General features: G+C 37.2%; 1 non-coding gene across 1 annotated transcript; it reads right to left on the bottom strand.

Annotated features, from left to right (window-relative positions):
* Positions 1–16,451: 16,451 nt before the first annotated feature.
* Positions 16,452–16,560, bottom strand: LOC114385541. The gene has a single exon (XR_003660911.1). It is a non-coding gene; the product is annotated as a small nucleolar RNA R71 (small nucleolar RNA).
* Between the last annotated feature and the right edge of the window lie 383 nt (positions 16,561–16,943).

Raw genomic sequence — 16,943 nt, 5'->3', positions numbered from 1 at the left:
CCTGATATCATGTTTAGTGTTTGCATGTGTGCTAGATTTCAATCCAATCCTAAACAATCACATCTAAGTGCAGTTAAAAGGATAATAAGATATTTGTTAGGGACAATTAATTCAGGCTTATGGTATCCTAAGAATTCCACATGTAACCTAGTAGGATACTCAGATTCTGACTTTGCCGAATCTAAAACAGATAGAAAGAGCACAAGTGGGACATGTCAATTCATCGGATCTGCTCTCGTATCATGGCATAGTAAGAAACAAAATAGTGTTACTTTATCTAATGCTGAAGTGGAATATATTTTTGCTGGCAATTGTTGTGCCCAAATTTTATGGATGAAGCAACAACTCTCTGACTATGAAATCCTTCTTGATCATATACCCATTAGGTGTGATAATACAAGTGCAATCAATCTATCCAAAAATCCAATACAACACTCTAGAACCAAGCATATAGAAATTAGGCACCATTTCTTAAGAGATCATGTTCTGAAGGGAGATTGTGTTCTAGAATTTGTTGATACAAAGAATTAGCTTGCTGATATCTTTACAAAACCTCTTCCTAAAGAAACATTCTTTGCCATTAGGAGAGAATTAGGCCTCTTAGATATTAGTGATCTAGATAAATAAGGATTGATTGGTTGATTGAAACATTTGTGTTTAATGATTGATTAAATTTGATTGTAAAGTGTTTGATTGTGTTTAAATGTTTGTGTTTGATTATGTTTAATGATTGTGCTTGATTGAATTTGATTGTAAAGTGTTTGACTGTGTTTGATTGAGTTTGATTTGCTTGCTTGACTAGAATGAAGTGTAATCATTGTTGATTAATCTAGTTAGATTGTTTGATTGTGTTTATGATTAACGTGTTATTGTGCTTGATTTTGCTTGATTGCTAGTAAATGCTTGTTAGTATGACTGATTGATAGAGTTTGATGATGTTTTTTAGACATAGACATAGGTACTTTTTAGGAGAAAAGCCCTGATTGATGTTCTTGTAATTGATTACCATCTTGTGTAATCGATTACACATGAACATCAGCATTGTAATCGAATATAATAGCCTGTAGTCGATTACTAGTGGGCAGACTCAACGTGTAATCGATTACAACCCCCTGTAATCGATTACAGAATGTCCTCGCCTATAAATACAAAGCTTCAACTAACGAAATCGCGAACCACAACCCCGGCGGCGCCCCTCTTCTTCCCCAATCTTCCAAACACCATATCTCTCTCATTTCTGCACCAAATCGACTCCCACAACTTCCAATATTCTTCTTTTTCGATTCTCTCTTGATTCCACTGATTGGAATTCTAAAAAACACAACAGAATGGTAGAATCATCCAAGAAACGAAAGGGATCATCTTCAACACTATTCTCATCTGATGAACAGCGTCTCCGGTACTCCTCTCTCTTTTCATCTTGATAAATTCTTGATACTAAATATCTCGACCTAGAATTTTTTGATGAAGAAACATTTGATTACTATCAAGTGTTTCAAAACTCTGGTCTGATTGAATTTATGTCTTTAAAGTTACCTTACTATTCTGAGCTTGTCTGAGTCCTTTACTCAAATTTGAAAATTCAAGGTAGTGCATTAGTTTCTAAGGTGCATGGAATTCCTATGGTTATTGATCAGTATGTTTTCTTTTCATTGACACATCTACCCAGTCAAGGTGCACCTTTTGAGGGCACCATTATTGACGACTGGAAGTTTGATTTCTCAAGTCATGATGCCCACCGTATGGTCTGCAATGATCAGGCGGATATGACCGGTAGACTTCTTGCCAAATGATCGACGTTTGAATGTCGCATCATGCACTACATAATTGTTCGCATATTGCTTCGAAGGTCATCCAACTTAGCTTAGGCCTTTGAGGATGATTTAATCATTATGTGGGCTTTTCTCACCGGTCGTCAGATCGACTGGGCCCATCTAGTTCGTTATCACATGCATAAGGCATTGCAATCCAGTGCACCTCTGCCTTATCCTCAGCTTGTCACTTTATTTCTTCGCCATTTTCAAATTCCCTTGGATAATGAGCCCTTTGTGAAAGTCAAACGTTCTTTTGCCATTGGTGCTAGTGCGGTCACCTCCTTTCGCTACCACAAGGATATGGATGGTCAATGGGTGAAGAAGGATGTGCAACAACAGGCACAGGATGAACGCACTCCCTCTCCTCCACCACAACATGTTGATACCGCCTCTCTCCTACAAGAAGTCCTCACCGACCTCCGAGATTTTTGAGCCGTTATGACTAATCGCATCGACAACCTAGACACCCAGATCATTGGTCTTGAGGAAGATATGAGTTTCATTCGTCGATGCTTTGATCCTCCTGCAGATTCATAGTTTACATTACTTATATTTTATTTTTTGCTTTTACGTAGTTATTTTCCAACCTTGTATTTTGGCTTTGTTGATTGAGACTTTTGCATTTGCTTCTTTATGTTTGGTTGTTTATTTGGTTGTTTTCATACCATTATTGGATCATAATTTTGGATGAATTATGTTTTAAATTTCCACGCACTTTGGCTTTTTGATGTTGCAAAAGGGGGAGAGAAACAGGCTTAGAAATCAAGAGATAAATTTTAGAAAAAATAGGCATAATCTCCAAAAGAAAGGGGGAGTATGGGATGAGTGAATGATCAATCAAAACTTGTACATACTATCTTGATTTCAGGATTTTTCATCATTTAAAAAGGGGAAGATTGTAGAAGCAAGGCTTCTTAGCAGTGCTTTAAAATGTTTTAAAAGATTTTTGAAACCTTGTAATCGATTACACAAATCTTGTAATCGATTACCAGAGACTCTGAACGTTGGAAATTCAAATTTTAAATGAAGAGTCACAACTTTTCAAAAAAATATAATTGTGTAATCAATTAGACTAGCATTGTAATCGATTACCAGTGAGTATTTTCGAGAAAATCTGCCAACAGTCACATCTTTTCAAATATTTTTGAATGACCATCAAAGGCCTATATATATGTGTGACTTGGGCACGAAATTTTCTCATAGTTTTTCACTGAACACAAAGGCTTTATCCTCTCAAACACAAAGCATCTTATCTTCTAAAAATTCCTTGGCTAAAAAACTTGTGAGATTCAATAAGGAATACTTGAGTGCTTCATTGTATAATCTGTCTTTTTCAAGAGAGATTGCTTCTTCTTCTTCTTCTTACTTCTGAAAAAGGGTTAAGAGACTGAGAGTCTCTTGTTGTAAAGCAATCTGAACACAAAGGAAGGGTTGTCCTTGTGTGGTTTAGAATTTGTAAAAGATTTTACAAGTTAGTGGAACTCTCAATCGGGTTGCTTGGGGACTGGACATAGGCACCGGACGTGGCCGAACCAGTATAAACTGGGTTTTGCATTCTCTCTTCCCTTAAACTCTTTTATTTATTGTTGCTTAACATTTACATTCAGATTGTTTAATTTGAATCATCATTTAGAAATTCATCTTTAAGGGAACTTGGAACTTGCATTAAAATTAAAGTAGAATTTTTAATTGGGGTTGTAGAAGCAAGCTTCATGATGAATCAAGATTGATTTAATGATAACAAAGATGATGACAAAAAGCTCAAAAGTCAAGAACACTTCATGATAACAAAGATAATGATCTCAAGAATCAAAGAATGAGTTCAAGATTGAATCAAGAACACTTCAAGGTTCAAAAGGAAATTTGATTTCAAGAATCAAGAATCAAGTTTCAAGATTCAAGTTCCAAGAATCAAAATCAAGATTCAAGAATCAAGAGAAGGCTCAATCAAGATAAGTATTAAAAAGTTTTTTTAAAAACTGAGTAGCACATGAATTTTTCTCAAAACCTTTTATCAAAGAGTTTTTACTCTCTGGTAATCGATTACCAGATTATTGTAATCAATTACCAGTAGCAAAATGGTTTTCAAAAAGCTTTCAACTGAATTTACAACGTTCCAATTGATTTCAAAATGTTGTAATCGATTACAATGATTTGGTAATCGATTACCAGTGTGTTTGAACGTTGGAATTCAAATTAAATTGTGAAGAGTCACATCCTTTCACAAAAAAGCTTTGTGTAATCGATTACACTGATTTGGTAATCGATTACCAGTGATAGTTTTTGAACAAAATCAAAAGATGTAACTCTTTCAATAGTTTTCAAGTTTTTCTAAAAGTTATAACTTTTCCAAATGGTTTTTAAGTTTTTCTAAAGATTATAACTCTTCTAATGGTTCTCTTGACCAGACATGAAGAGTCTATAAAAGCAAGGGTTTGATTTGCTTTTCATCTCATCTTTTCAATTCATTCTTTAGACAACAAACTTTTGCCAATTGATTTCTGAGTCTCTTTGAACTTCTTCTTCTTCCTTTTGCCAAAAGCTTTCCAAAGTTTTCTGGTTTTTCAAACCTTGAAAACTGTGCTACTCATCTTTTTCATTCCCTTCTCCCTTTGCCAAAAAGAATTCGCCAAGGACTAACCGCTTGAATTCTTTTTGTGTCTCTCTTCTCCCTTTTCCAAAAGAACAAAGGACTAACCGCCTAAATTCTTTTGTGTCTCCCTTCTCCCTTGTTAAAGAATTCAAAACGACACAGTCTGAGAATTCTTTTGATTCTTCCCTTTCCCATATACAAAAGATTTCAAGGGACTAACCGCTTGAGAATTCTTTTGTATCGCCATTCACAAAGTTTCAAAGGTTTAACCGCCTGAGAACTTTGTCTTAACACATTGGAGGGTACATCCTTTGTGGTACAAGTAGAGGGTACATCTACTTGGGTTGTTGACTAAGAACAAGAGAGGGTACATCTCTTGTGGATCAGTTCTAGTGGAGGGTACATCCACTAGGTTGTTCAAAGAGAACAAGGGAGGGTACATCCCTTGTGGATCTTTTCTTGTAAAAGGATTTTTACAAGGTTGAAAAGAAATCTCAAGGACCATAGGTCACTTGGGGACTGGATGTAGGCACGGGTTGTTGCCGAGCTAGTATAAAAACTCTTGTGTGTTTGTCTCCTTCTTCCCTACTCTTTTAATTTCCGTTGTGCACTTTAATTTCCGCTTTTACTTTTGGTTAAGTTTCTTTTCTGTTCTTCATTTACTTAACAACATAGTAAAAGCCTTAGAAGAGTAAATTTTTAATTAGTAAAGGTTTAGGAATAATTAATTCAACCCCCCTTCTTAATTATTCTGAGGTCACTTGATCCAACAGGGGTAAATCGTTAGTATAATCTTAATTCAACCCCCCCTTCTTAAGATTTATGAGGCCACTTGTCCAACACTATTGAGAAAATTGTGTATGATTACCACAAAAAAAAACATTTTGTTCTCAGATAAATCCCCAAAAGCAATTATATGCCCTATTTATATGTAGAAAATTCAAAAAGGTAAATTGTGATTAAAAGTTACTAACATCTAGGATCCCTAAAATGAAAGATAGAAGACATAATTTGTAGGCTTCAGATAACAACTACAGAACAAAATGAAGAACTAGAAACAAATATTGGTAAATGAAAAATAAACAAGAACAAAAAATGTCATATAACATTATAACCAAGTTTCATACTTGCAACAACTTAATTTATTTAGTGTTGGCCAGTAGTGAAAGCCAAAACAAATCAGATGTTGAATGAGTATAGTTTGACTATGTAGTGCAATTTTTTAGTATGCACTCCACCATATTCAAGTGATTTTTTAATTTTGAAATTACTAGATCTTGTCAACAACAGGTGAAACTATTACTTTATAGGTATCACAAATGTCTTACATGAATCAATGAATGATACACCTATTCGTGATTTCTTTTAAGGAAAAAGAATAAAGGAACTAATGAATAACGAATAATTATACTAACCTCTATTAAGGTTAACGTTAATTGCATTTACAGTTTTCTTGATTAGAAAACTACACCCATCTCCCTATATTAACTATTTTTACACTTTGACATCCTTCTTTTACAAGAAATTCCTCATAACTCCTAAACTTCAAACTTTTTATTTTTGGAACATAGATGCAGTCTCGTTAAAAAGGCTGAAATTAGACAATTTTAAGTTTTTAACACTCAAACTTCCACATTATTTTGGTTGACCCATACTTTATTGTTACAACAAGAAAAATATATATAATATATCTCTTTTTTTATAAGCAAACAATATCTCATTTATTAGTAACCACTAATTTAGGATTACCTCATCATTGCGAACTAGGGCATAAAAATTTAAGGTTCACTTTGCAAGAATTGTCAAATAGAAATATGTTGGGGAGATTCGAGGGAGTAAATGCCGAGGAGATTTACACCAATGGACCACGAGCCACCACATAAGGGAACTTGACACCACACTTTAACCCAAAACCTTAAGGCTCGGGTTTATGGGTCTTCTCCTCATTTATATGGTGCTCAACTTTTCTACTTTTGCCCGATGTGGGACTTCACCTCACACTTGTAACCCAACAATCTCCCCCTCAAGTGTGAGTCTTTTCCACATGGTAGCCTCCCCTTTTAGCGGAAGTCCTCCATGAGTATAGCCATTAGAGCCCACATGCTCTAGCTACTTGTGGTACTTGCACCGCCACTCCATCTACAGGACACACTGCCTGGACTCACAGCCAGGAAGACTTTCAATATAAGGGATCCCCAAGGCTAAGATCCATCACCGCCATCTTACTCGTCCGAGCCGATCACCAAGTCAAACCATCGGCTCTGATACCAGTTGTTGGGGAGATTCAAGGGAGTAAACGTCGGGGAGATTTACACCAATGGACCACGAGCCACCACATAAGGGAACTTGACACCACACTTTAACCCAAAACCTTAAGGCTCAGGTTTATGGATCTTCTCCTCACTTATATGGTGCTCAACTTTTCTACTTTTGCTCGATGTGGGACTTCACCTCACACTTGTAACCCAACACAATATTCATACCTAATTAAAAATATATATCCAAAAAATTAATTATGTCTTATTTTCTATGCCCAACAACAATTGGATCTCAAAAACCAAGTTTCACACACTAGAAACATGAGACGTACTATTTTGAAGGAGTTATACTCATGATCAGAATTTATAAGCAGAACAAAAAAATTATTAAGGAAACCATTTTTGGAAACTTTTCAGATTTTGGAATTATTAAGGAAACATAACACACTACTATGATCAAAGAAACAATAAGAAAAAGAGGCAATTTCAGTACCTTTTTCATTTATAGAGGGCAAACCTCTAGTAATCTTTGAAGCAGATCTGCTAGTTTGGGAGGTATTTAAAGGGATGTCATCACTGTCATCATTAGTAAAAGAGGCAATTTGATGATCGTCATCAGCTTTTAGTGATTGTGATACAAATTCACTTCCTTCCTTCTCTAGTGACAATTTTTTTTATAAGCTACTGCTTGGTGATGAGCTGGAACTCTTTATATCAAATGGCTGAATAGTAAGATAAAGAAATGGTTGTGAAGAATTCCTGAAACTCTTCTTGTAGTTAAACATAATACTTAAGGCTTTAGTTTCCTTATTAATTCCAAACTCTACAAGGTTTACTATGGCTAATCCCATTTCTAGAAACCATTTCTGGAAACACATAAAGTTCTTCGGCAAACTTTCACAGTCTTTGCCTTTCTTGGATGCTTCTCTACACATAATGATGTAGCTCCATTGGAGCTTGTAGGCCTTGGATCTTCTTCATCAATGGAGTCCTTTGCTTCTTGAATTTTAATGACATGGAAAGGAGAAGAAGAAGAGTTGAGAGGATACTCCACTTCAAAGAGAAGATGAGTCAAGAAGAAGCTCACCACCATAGGAAGCCATGGATAAGAGCTTGAAGGTAGGAGCAGATGAATGGAGGGAGAAAGAGAGAAGGAGCATGAAATTTTATGCCTCAAAAGAGGTTTTAACTTTGAAGTGTAATTCTCAAATGATCAAATTTGAAAAAATGCACACACATGGCCTCTATTTATAACCTAAGTATCACACAAAATTGGAGGGAAATTTGAATTTGTATTCAAATTTCACTTGAATTTGAAATTGAATTTGTGGAGCCAAATTTTGGAGCCAAAATTTCACTAATTATGATTAGTGAATTTCAGTTATGGCTCAGCCCATTAATCCAAGATCAAGTCCAAGATTCTCCACTAAGTGTGCTTAGGTGTCATGAGGCATGTAAAGCATGAAGGACATGCACAAAGTGTGACTATATGATGTGGCAATGAGGTGTAGCAAGCAAATGCTCACCTCCCCTTCTAAAATTTAATTGGATTGGGCTTCTCCCAATTCAATTAAATTTTTTTTCCAACACACACATCAAACATTCACTTAATGCATGTGAAATTACCAAACTACCCCTAATACAAAAACTAGTCTAGGTGTCCTAAAATAAAAGGGCTGAAAAATCCTACATTTCTAGGGTACCCTGCCTACATTATGGAGTCATAAATACAAGGACCAAAAATAATGAAATCCTAATCTAATATGTACCAAGATAAGTGGACCCAACCTTGGCCCATGGGCTCAAAAATCTACCCTAAGGTTCATGAGAACCCTAGGGTCTTCTTCAGTAGCTCTAGCCCAATCCTCTTGGAGCCTCTTGCTTATGGCTCTGGTAACTGGTCCCTTCCTAGGGAGGACTGAATCATCCCCTTCCCCTTGAAGAGGATTTGACCTCAAATCTGTTGGTTCCTCCTCTTCAATACCAGCTCCACCTGCAAAAGGAATTAAATTAGAAATATTAAAAGTTGATGCGAACCTGACAAGGAGCGGATCGTTTGATACAGGCTACGGAGATTTGGTTGACGCCACTTCCAATGAAGGAAGATAAGTCAGGGTAGACGCCACTTCCAGTGAAGGAAGATAAGTCAGGGTAGACGCCACAATGATTACCTTGATAAGTCTGAGATTGGTTCAATAAGGATCTCAGAGAGAAGCTCTCACCAAATTTTATCAAATTCCCAAAAGTTTTTTTATTGAAAACAAAAACCAATATTTATAGTGTATCTGAACAAAAAAGATAAAAATAGACATGGGCCTTCTAAACAGTTTGGGCCAAAATTACAATAAATAAAAATTATAACTAAAAAATATATTTAACTTGGGCCTTCAAATTAATCTGTGCCTTCAACAACAATTAATAGTCTTGATAGTGTCTTTGCCTCTAGGCCTTCATCCTTCTCCACTTGGGGGCTTTATCCTTCTCCACTTGGGCCTTCGTCCTTCTCCACTTGGACCTTTAGCCTGTATTTGGCCAGTTTTAGGATTCTCATCATTCCCTCCTTCTTGGAAAACATTTGCCCTCAAATGTCCAGGATCATCATCGGGTTCAAGTACCACTTCCTTCCTTTTCTTGTTGGCTTGCTCTTCTTTGCAATTTGCACCTTCACTTGGTCACACAATCTTTTCACATACTCAACTTTGGCATGTGCATCCTTATAATGAGTCTCTTGGGGATTGCTTTTGTAAGTTGGCCTGTTAGGCAATGAAGCTCTGGGAAGGAGATCAACTTGATGTTCTATGCCTCTTCAAGGTGGCAGTCCATGAGGAATCTCCTTAGGAAAGACATTTTTAAATTCCTGCAATAAGGGTTGAACACTAGGAGAAATAGAAATAGTAAACTCATTAGAATTATCAGTAGAAATTTTACTGTCTTTGCAATACTTTAGATAGAGTGGTTCATGAGTAGGTAACACTTTCCTCACTTCACTCGCCTCTGCTAAATAATTACGTTTTCTCTCATGTGTATCACTCTTTCCCTCGGGTGTATCACTCTTATGTGGTGGCTCACTATTTTCTTTCTCTTGTTCTCTTTTTTCTCTCATTCTGATTTGGTCATCACACACTTCTCTAGGGGATAGAGGTTTAAGAATAAACAAGGAAGATTTGACTATTCGCTTGTAGAGCTCTTCTTTGTTACGGTTCAACAAACGTTGCATTTGTGTAGTCATCGCGTCCAGTAATAAGCGCTGAGATCCGTCTAGTTGATGATATACACCACCATTGTCACCAGCTCATGCCATGATTAAGGAACAAAGAATTTTGCAGTAATTTAAAAAAAGATTCAGGACCTCACCACACTCTACTCACGTGTTTCTCTCTTTGATGGTAGTTCACTCGTGTTTGATGCTCTCAATATAGGCTTTTGTGTGATGTTTTCACTCTTGCCTTTCACCACTCACACCCTCTTAAGTTCCTGGATGAATCAAATTAGACACACAAGGTATATAACAGGAAAGATAGTTTAATTATCACAGACTATGTAGCAGATTTAATTTGGATAACAAATCAGATTTAATTTTGGTTAACAGATTAGACTTGATTTGGATTTAGATTTGATTTGGATAGCAGATTGGATTTGATTTGGATAATAGATTAGACTTGATTTGATTTGGATAACAAATTTTGATTTGATTTGATTTGGATAACAGATCAAATTTGGATAACAAATTAGATTTAATTTGGATAACAGATATGATAACAAATAAGATAATAGATAGGATAACAGATAAGATAACATATAAGATAACAGATATGACAAGTAAACTTCAAATGCTCATAACTTTTGCTACGGTTGTCCGTTTGAGGCCCACTATATATCAAAACGCTTAGAATTCAGAGGAGAGTCTAGATAAGGGGATTTAATCCACAATTTTATTTCCAAAAAAAACACCTCTAAATGTCTCAATTTCGTGTTCAAAGATCAAACACCCACTTTTAAGAAAAAAATCTGCAACTTTTTTTTTTGACACAAAGTGTGAAAGACACAAGAAACAAGAACAAGAATGTGACAAGAACAAGAACAAGAACAAGAACGCAAATAACAGAACACAAGACGTAAACAAGAACGAAACAAGAGGTAAACAAGAACGCAAATAACAGAACAAGGACAAAAACACGAACCTAGACAAATTACAAAGAAAAATAATAGGATAGGATAGAACCTGTATCAAGAGCCGAAGCTCTGATACCAGATGATGCGAACCTGACTAGGAGCGGATCGTTTGATACAGGCTACAGAGATTTGGTTGACACCACTTCCAATGACGGAAGATAAGTCAGGGTAGATGCCACTTCCGGTGAAGGAAGATAAGTCAGGGTAGACGCCACAAGGATTACCTTGATAAGTCTGAGATTGGTTCAACAAGGAACCCAGAGAGAAGCCCTCACCATATTTTATCAAATTCCCAAAAGTTTTTTTATTGAAAACAAAAACCAATACTTATAGTGTATCTGAACAAAAAAGATACAAATAGACATGGGCCTTCTAAACAGTTTGGGCCAAAATTACAATAAATAAAAATTATAACTAAAAAACATATTTAACTTGGGCCTTCAAATTAGTTTGGGCCTTCAGCAACAATTAATAGTCTTGATAGTGTCTCTGCCTCTGGGCCTTCATCCTTCTCCACTTGGAGGCTTTGTCCTTCTCCACTTGGGCCTTTAGCCTGTATTTGGCCAGTTTCAGGATTCTCATCATATAATGAAATCCTAATCTAATATGTACAAAGATAAGTGGACCCAACCTTGGCCCATAGGCTCAGAAATCTACCCTGAGGTTCATGAGAACCCTAGGGCCTTCTTCAATAGCTCTAGCCCAATCCTCTTGGAGCCTCTTGCTTATGGCTCTAGTAACTGGTCCCTTCCTAGGGAGGATTGAATCATCCCCTCCCCCTTGAAGAGGATTTGACCTCAAATCTGTTGGTTCCTCCTCTTCAATACTAGCTCCACCTACAAAAGGAATTAAATTAGAAATATTAAAAGTGGTGTTGACTTCATACTCTTCTGGGAGGTCCAACCTATAGGCATTGTTATTGATCCTCTTCAAGACCTGAAAAGGTCCATCCCCTTTAGGGCTAAGCTTGGATTTCCTTTTAGTAGGGAATCTATCCTTCCTAAGGTGGAGCCAAACCCAGTCACCCTCAATAAGAACTAGCTCTTTTCTTCCTCTATTGCCTTTAGTTGAATACACCTTTGTTTGGTTCTCTATTTGGTTCTTAACCCTCTCATGAAACTTCTTTACAAACTCTTACCTAGATTCCCCTTCATTATGTATAAAAGAAGTGTCAAGTGGGAGGGGAATGAGGTCTAAGGGTGTTAGGGGATTGAACCCATAGACAACCTCAAAAGGGGATTGCTTGGTGGTTCTATGAACCACCTTGTTGTAAGCAAACTCTACATGAGGAAGATACTCATCCCAAGACTTATGGTTGCCTTTCAGAAGAGCCCTTAAAAGGATGGATAAAGAGCTCTTCACTACCTCTGTTTGCCAAACAGTTTGTAGATGACAAGTGGTAGAGAAAAGAAGCTTAGTTCCTAGCTTAGCCCATAAGGTTTTCCAAAAGTGGCTAAGGAACTTAGCATCTGTATCTGACACAATGGTCCTAGGCAAACCATGGAATCTCACAACTTCCCTAAAAAAAGGTTTGAGATATGGGACACATCATCCACCTTGTGGCATGGTATAAAGTGTGCCATCTTGTTAAAACTATCCACCACCACAAAGATAGAGTCTACACCTATTTGGGTTCTAGGAAGCCCAAGGACAAAGTCCATACTAATGTTTACCCAAGGTGCAGATGGGATGGGTAAGGGTGTGTATAGCCCATGAGGCATCACCCTAGACTTGGCTTGTAAACAAGCCACACACCTAGTGCAATGCTTATGGCCCATGAGCCCACCCTCATGGCTCTCTTTCACAAGTAATTTCCTTATGGATCCTTGGGGTATGCAAAGCTTTCCCTCTTTGAACAAATACCCCTCAGCCAAATAGAATCCATCTTGGGCCTTTTTCCCACAACTTTCATAAATGGGAGAAAAATGTTCATCTAAAGCATACAAGTCCCTAATGTTATCAAATCCTAATTTGAGCTCTTGGGGAGCTAAACAATGTGTGTCTCTTAGAGAGGGCATCAACTACCACATTTGTTTTTCCCTTTTTGTATTTGATAACATATGGAAATTTCTCTAGGTACTCTACCCATTTTGCAGGCCATTTGTTTAACTTGTTTTGCCCTCTAATGTACTTGAGCCATTGATGATCACTATGAATGACAAATTCCTTAGAAACAAGGTAATGTTCCCAAGTTTGGAGGGCTCTTATTAAGACATAAAGCTCTTTATCATAGTTGATGTAGTTGAGAGTGGCACCATGAAGTTTTTCACTAAAATAAGCAATAGGGTGCCCACCTTATAACAATACAACTCCAACTCCCACTCCAGAGGCATCACATTCTAGCTCAAAAGTTTTAGAAAAGTCAGGAAGAGCTAAAACAGGTGCCTTAGTAAGCTTTTCTTTAAGCAAAGCAAAGGCTTGCTCTTGTTTTTCACTCCAGGTAAATGCCACATTCTTATTCACCAACTCATTGAGAGGTGAGGCAATTGTAGAGAAATTAGGAACGAACCTTCTATAGAAGCTTGCTAACCCATGGAAGCTCCTAATATCTCCCACACTTTTTAGGGTAGGCCATTCTTAGATGGCCTTGATTTTCTCAGAGTCTACATGGACCCCGTTTCTACCAACTACAAACCCTAAGAAAACTATATTCTCTACACAAAAGGTACACTTCTCTATATTTGCATAGAGGGTGTTTTTCCTAAGGACTGAAAGTGCCTAAGATGTCCTAAGTGATCATCTAGGCTCCTACTGTACACTAAAATATCATCAAAATAAACAACTACAAATCTACCTATGAAATCCCTTAAGACATGATGCATAAGCCTCATAAAGGTGCTTGGTGCATTGGTGAGCCCAAAAGGCATCACTAGCCATTCATACAAACCAAACTTGGTCTTGAAAGCGGTTTTCCACTCAGCACCCTCTTTCATACTGATTTGGTGATAACCACTTTTAAGATCAATTTTCGAAAAGACGTTGGCACCATGCAACTCATCAAGCAAATCATCAAGTCTAGGAATGGGGTGCCTATACTTTACAGTAATGTTGTTGATGGCCTTGTGATGTGCCATCATTTTCTTCTATTTTCTAAACCCTTTTTGCACCATTTTAATTATCGATTGGTCTTAATTGTCAATTAATTAGGCAGTTTTATTATTTGGGTTCATTTAGCTAATTTGATGTTTTTAATCTAATTTCAGGAATTAATGAAACATTGGGCTTAATCCGGATTTTAGTTGTGGACTTGAAGAGGGCAAATAAAGCAGCGCTTACCTTAGTTAATTTCTAATTAGGAAATTTCGCAATTTTATTTTATGTTGTTCAGTGTTTATTTCGTTTTGGACCAGAGTATTGTAATAGGGCCTAGTGACTTTGAGTGACTCTTTTTAAATAGCTGCCTTGGGATTCGTGAAGGCATTCTGTTATGCTATTCATTATTCAGAGCTTTTGTTTTAGGGTTTTCGTTTTTCTGCTTTGATGCTTCTGAGTTCGTAATGCAATTTTACGTTTTCTGCTTCTAATTACAATTTCGTTCTTGTTTCTTCTTCTACTCTCATTTACATTTCTGTTCCGTTTTACATTTCTGTTCATTTACGTTTCTGCTTCATGTTTCAATTGCGTTTTCTGTTCTAGATTTTCTGGTGTTTTTTCCTTTTGAGGACGAAGCCCAACTCTCTTTGAGGTTTCGCTTGTAATGTGGTTTCCTGGCAGTTCTCCCTTCACCAGTATCCCAAATTCGTGAATATTAATCAGTGCACGCTTCGTGTTCGATTAATTGCCTCTGAGCCTAACTTGCGTTCATGCTTAATGGACGAAGGGCTAACTGGTGTATGTGGTGCCTAATCACGTATTGAAAACCCTAAGTTGATTTTCGCTTAGTAAATTAAAATAGGGTTGGATTAAGTGGTTGACTGTTAGGGACGAATTCTCCATAACCCAGGATAAGAGAATGGCTTCTGAATCAGAGGAAACAACCTGTTTTTAATATTAGTAGTTTCGTATTCCAGTTTACTTGTTCTGCTCTTTAATCACAAAACAAACAAACCCCCCAATCGTTATTGTTACTGTTACTGCAAGTATATTATGAACATTTGGTTTGTCACTGCTCGTTGGGAAACGACCTAGGATCACTTCCTAGTTACTGCATTTTCATGTTTATTTGATTCGGGTACAGCCTCGATCAAATTTGGCGCTGTTGCCGGGGAGCAGTGTCCAAAAGGTTCATAATAGCTAGCTAGTGTTGTGTGTTTAATCCTTTCGTGTTTTATGTTTAAATTGTTAGTATTGTGTTAGTATGTGTGTTAGTGTTGTTTAGTGTCCTGGTATTTTGTTTAATGTGTGTTTTGTTTCAGTTTTCCCATTAAGTGTTTCCCCTGTTTCAGTCTTGGGTGTTTTGCTGTGAAGATTGTGCTTGCGGCAAAAACAGAGTAGTAGTAGAAATCAATTAGAGACAGATTTTAGCGACCACCCATGCTGAATTATTTGAGATTTTTTGTTTTAGTAGCTAGGGTTGTTATTTTTGGCTGAATTTTTTTGTGGTAACTTCTTTTAATCCATATTGTGTGGGAAAAATAGCTAGAGCCTTTAGTTTGGTTAGATTTGAAAGTTCCAAAAAACAACAAATTTTGTGTTTGTCAAAACTTCAAACGGCCATAACTTTTGCTCCGGTTATCAGAATCGCAATTATTATATATGCATTTGGGGTAGAAAAAAATTTCCTACGCCGTTGCAGCCCAGCCATAGGCCGGCTGAGGTCTCCATCGTTCAAAAAAAAGCGATTCTGTCAAAAGTTTTTTATTTTTCAAGTTTTATTCACTTATTTTTCTTAACCTACCATTTTTAGCTATCATAGTTAGACTTTGAATTTTTGTCTGAAATTTTTTGTGCTATCTTCTCATCATTTTATTGGGTTGCTCACAAAATTTCAAGTCATTTGGATATCATTTGAGGGTAGCTGTAGTTCAAACCTACACCTTTATTTACATGACAAGGCAACTAGTTGTGTGCATGCTAAATGTAGTGTATGACTAGAGGCAATCCATCTGACTTACAACCCTTTGATCCTGAGATAGATAGGACATTTCATAGATTAGTTAGGCATCATTTTATACCTTTTGATCATTCTGAGCATTCCATAACTGGTGAATCTGTGCATTCTGTTATTGGTGATTTTGAACATCCTGATCTTGAGCATTCTGATTCTGAGCATTCTGATTTTGCACATTCTGAGAACATGGCACAACCTCCACCTCGTGAGAGGACTCTAAGGGAAATGGCTGCACCTGATTTCACCTACGAAAGCTTGTGCATCCAATACCCTGATGAGAATGTCCCATATGTTCTTAAAACTGGACTGATTCATTTGCTTCCAAAGTTTCATGGCCTTGCAGGTGAAGACCCGCACAAACATTTGAAAGAATTTCACATTGTCTGCTCCACCATGAAACCCCCAGATGTCCAAGAGGATCACATATTTCTGAAGGCTTTTCCTCATTCATTAGAGGGAGTGGCAAAGGACTGGCTGTATTACCTTGCTCCAAGGTCCATCACGAGCTGAGATGACCTTAAGAGAGTATTCTTAGAAAAAATTTACCCTGCTTCCAGGACCACATCCATCAGGAAGGATATCTCGGGTATTAGACAACTCAGTGGAGAGAGCCTGTATGAGTACTGGGAGAGATTTAAGAAACTATGTGCCAGTTGCCCCCACCATCAGATTTCAGAACAGCTTCTTCTCCAATATTTTTATGAAGGACTCAGTAATATGGAGAGAAGTATGATAGATGCTGCCAGTGGTGGAGCCCTTGGAGACATGACTCCTGCTGAAGCCAGAAATTTAATTGAGAAGATGGCCTCCAACTCCCAGCAGTTTAGCGCCAGAAATGATGCCATAGTCATTAGAGGAGTGCATGAGGTAGCTACAAACCCATCTGCATCATCTGAAACTAAGAAGCTTGAAGGCAAACCGGATGCATTGGTTAACTTGGTAACCCAGCTGGCCTTGAATCAGAAATTTGTACCTGTCGCAAGGGTTTGTGGTTTGTGCTCCTCTGCTGACCACCATACAGACCTTTGCCCTTCCATGCAGCAACCTGGAGCAAT

The sequence above is a fragment of the Glycine soja genome, chromosome 14 (genome assembly GCF_004193775.1).
Source record: "Glycine soja cultivar W05 chromosome 14, ASM419377v2, whole genome shotgun sequence".
In the NCBI taxonomy this organism is placed as follows: domain Eukaryota; kingdom Viridiplantae; phylum Streptophyta; class Magnoliopsida; order Fabales; family Fabaceae; genus Glycine; species Glycine soja.
Note: the sequence above shows the minus strand (reverse complement) of the source record. Positions and strands in the feature narration are given on the sequence as shown.